The sequence below is a fragment of the Salmo salar genome, unplaced genomic scaffold (genome assembly GCF_905237065.1).
Source record: "Salmo salar unplaced genomic scaffold, Ssal_v3.1, whole genome shotgun sequence".
Classification (NCBI taxonomy): Eukaryota; Metazoa; Chordata; class Actinopteri; order Salmoniformes; family Salmonidae; genus Salmo; species Salmo salar.
Window position 1 is genome coordinate 217,182 of NW_025550565.1, and position 4,069 is coordinate 221,250.

The 4,069-nt window shown below is 38.1% G+C and overlaps 1 long non-coding RNA gene across 2 annotated transcripts; it reads left to right on the forward strand.

Moving 5' to 3' along the window:
* The first annotated feature begins 1,248 nt into the window (after positions 1–1,248).
* Positions 1,249–3,700, forward strand: LOC123739536 (uncharacterized). 2 transcript variants are annotated; one of them, XR_006767740.1, is made up of 3 exons: positions 1,249–1,386; positions 2,695–2,834; positions 3,631–3,700. It is a non-coding gene; the product is annotated as an uncharacterized lncRNA (long non-coding RNA). The 2 variants fall into 2 exon arrangements; XR_006767741.1 differs by having other exon boundaries at positions 3,635–3,700.
* The last annotated feature ends 369 nt before the right edge of the window (positions 3,701–4,069 follow it).

The window sequence follows — 4,069 nt, forward strand, 5'->3', positions numbered from 1 at the left end:
AAAGTTGTGGGTCCTTGGGTAGGCCGACGTTAGCTTACCGAGGAATTGTTGTTGGAGCCAATTCATACAGCCTGGCGCTATACAGTTTGTGTTTGAATTACTACTTGTTATTGTCATCTTCGTTGTCTACACCTAACCTCACTCTCTTTGATTCACTCTCCGTGCGTAAACTCAATACCACAGACAATTTGCTGATTCCTGCCAGTGACACACTGGAGTCAGTCATTACTATGGCAATAAAATGGCGCTGACCATAGCTCAAATAAACCTTGTTGACGATCAAAATACTAAATATAGAGATGTTTTTATGTTAAATGCACATGTTTAATATTAGTGGACTGAATACATCTCTGTGTTTATATTTACTTCCTGAAGTGTTTCCATTCCCATTGAAGTGATGCTCTGTTTCTGTTATTTCTCATGGTTTTCTATTTGATGAGGAGGCCCTATTGGAATTTATTTCCCAACTGAAGGCCTAGGTCCATTATTCACAGTTCACCAATGATTATATTGTTATTCTGTACCAACATGAATGTCAATCAAAACTTACTATGCAGTAAGGACAATGTAATAAAGTTTATATTCACCTTCACCCACCAGTGAACGGGCATTGTACTGGAGTTGTACTGTACTCAAAGCAGCATACAGATCAGATCAACTCCATGACCACCAGTAGGTTACTGTAGCAGTCTGTATCCACTAGGATGAGCTCTGTCTCCAATATTACAGTTTAACAGCCACAGAGACTGACTTGTAGTCATGTAATTTACAAGTTGAGTGTAGGGGTGGTTTTACAAGAGAGATTTTGTCAAAGACAGTATGAAGATAGGGTAAAACTGCTTCTTCAATAGAAATCCCGGGTAACACTTGTTGGCTAGTAAAGCTCAGGGTAGAGAAGCAAGTCGTCGGGTCGAATGGTCGTCTCACGCCGATCTGCGCATGTGCAGGCCGTCAACTCAAAGGCACTGCTTCGATATAAACTTGTTTTTGACGAAAATGAAAACGTGTCAGTTCATCACTTTCACGAGGTTGTTGTAATAACATACTCAACTACTTAAAAAAACTGTCTTGTCGAATCTTGTGCCTTTTGATTTTGTGAAAATGAACAACTAAGGAAGATATTTTCACTTCTCTCATTGACTTCTCAAGCACCAAATCCCGGCATGTTCTGTTCAGTCTGTTTCAGAAGCGTTCCTGGAAGTCTCGCGATGTCGCGCCTCTGGGTTTAGAAACTCTGTGATTTGGTCTATAAAACAGGGTGTCACACCCCGGTCTACATCTTGGCAGAGACACATATACGTATGTTGTATACCTGGTTCCTATTTTGAACATCTACGTGTACTTTTTGTCTTTTTGACATCCATCAGCTAACTTCGTTGATTTAAGGTAGGCTACTAACCCTTATTTCAACGGTAGACCTAAATGGTTGCTTAGCAAAACCTGTACTGTCCAATCATTAAAGCTATAATCCGTATTTGGTGAAACTGGCACATCTGATTGTGATATTTCAACAACGAAGAAGTTACTTAAAACAAAGAACACCGTTTTTTTCTCCATCGGACATCATTGCAAAGAAAATCCTACTGCTGGACGCTCCTCTCCTCCGTTTCATCACTGAAACAATATCAAAGGCGCTGGTGCTGTTTCACCAAATGTAGATTCTAACTTTAATTGATCTTTGAGAAATAACATTGTCCGTCCCTCCACTTATTGTGGTCTACAACTGAGGGATGGGGCTAGGGAAAGCCAGGACTGACAGTCCATGACATCTGCATTATAGTTTTAACCATTGAATTAACATTGTTTTTTACATTTACAAACAAATAAGCGTTTATTTCGCTTATTTTATTTCGATTATTTTGATAGCCGCAATGGCATCAACTCTGTTAATCAACACTGGCATATTATTATCAGACTCCTCTTTAATTCCTGCCTTCCAGAATCCACCTTTATTCACCTATAGACGATCAATAAATCTATCAAACATATTGGTTCAATCAGATGTGGTCAGAGAGAGAAAAGAGACATTCATAAAAGGATGATTCCCCTGTAGATCTTGTAGCACCATAATGAAATGTTCTAACGTTGTATGCCCTCAGACTTCTAGGACCTATGAGATAAAGTAATGTATAACTTTCACTACTAAAGGATTTATTTATATGTTAGTGTTCTTGTAATGAGAAATATTTTGGCAAAACATCTCGCGCCTTTGAAAGTACGTCTTGGAGAACATAAATCCACGATTAAACGTCAAGACATCGCCTCGACATGAAAGATACTTTATAGAACACAATCATTCTATTAATGAATTGCGTTGCGTTGGGATCAAAAACGTTCATCCACCAAGTAGAGGTGACTGACGACAAATGACTACAAAGAGTAGCCATGAGGATATATAAATTAGATTCTGTATCTCCACACGGTTTAAATGAAGAGTTAAATTTCCCCACATTTAGACTGCTATACAAGAACACTGTCCATATTAGACTTTGCATATAGTTTATGAATTGCCCAACATATTTCTTAATGTCCTTTGTGGTGGGCTATTTCATGAGTTGACATTGTGAACATTAGTGGGGCGATTAATGTACACTAAAGTATGGGGCGATTTGATTTGTGAGTTGCCCATCATGCCCTCCCCCTCCCCCATACCCTATAATTCTGTATTTCTTTGTGATTGTAACTTGTATACAGGTAGACCAGAAAAGCCACATCCCTGATTGGCAGATGAGCGGCAACCCTGATTACAAGCACCTGCTGCTCATCGGTTCTTTACAAAATGCTGTTTTGAATTAGAATAAAGTTGTACCTAAACACCGAAGAAGGCTGTAAAGGTGAAACACTTGTGTATGCTATCCCTGATGCAGTGAAAATAATTTAAAACATTGAGTGATATTTATGCTATAATTTACTGAAACATTATTGTGACTTCAAAAGCACTTGAACTCAATCATGTCATATTTCCGACTTGGAAAGAGATTCAGAGGAAGACAGCATGACTACTACATTTCCATTTTAGTCATTTAGCAGACGCTCTTATCCAGAGCAACTTACAGTAGTGAATGCATACATTTCATACATTTTTCTTTTTTTTCCTCTCCGTACTGGTCCCCCGTGGGAATCAAACCCACAACCTTGGCGTTGCAAACACCATGCTCTACCAACTGAGCCACATGGGAGAACTTCACACTCCCAGCACCATTTCACTTGAACAGACAGATGAGAAAATAGATTTTCACCATCAATATTTTTTTATTTCAAACCTTATTTAACTAGACAAGTCAATTAAGAATAAATTATTTACAAATGTTTATTTACAGTGTTTGTAGATTAGAAACACAGAGGCTGGTGGCAGTTATATTGTCTCAAGGTATTAAAAAAACATTAAAGTTAGCCTTGTTCGACCATCCTGTTTAGTCACGCTGGTGGGTCAGAGATGAGATGCATGTTTGATCACAAATACCTTAATAGCTTCTACTGAGCCTAAGGACACATTTAACAAAATGTAGTCGAAGCAGGCACACACACTTTCTTCAGGAAACAGTACCAAATATACAGTAAAAAATTACTGTTTTGAGAGCAAAAGCATTCACTGTCTGTTTTTGGTTATTTTCATATCTCATCTCTAAGAAAGTCAGACCAACAAGATCAACAAGAGAATGGGTGGAGATAAATCAAAAAACCGAGTGGATAAGGCAGAGAAAGATCTCGATCAAGCCAAAACGGGAAAAAAGAAAGTGAAGAAGGGAAAGACGACTGAAAACGATTACAACCAACTCCTTGCTAAGAACGTGAGACTGGAAACAGAACAAAAGATGGAAGAAGAACGAAGACAGGAGCTCGAGAAGGAAAGACTAAAATTAATAGAACACAATAGACAGCGAGAGAAAGATGAAAGGACCAGGATTAAGCAGGAAAAAGAGATTGCAAAAGGAGATCAGAACACTGTATAAAAAAAGGGCATAAACTGTTTAATTTATCCACAAAATGTATTATTGAACAAAGCACACAATCATTGTAAACTTTTAATATCTACAATTGCACTGCCTGTTTTATTTTCCTCAAATGA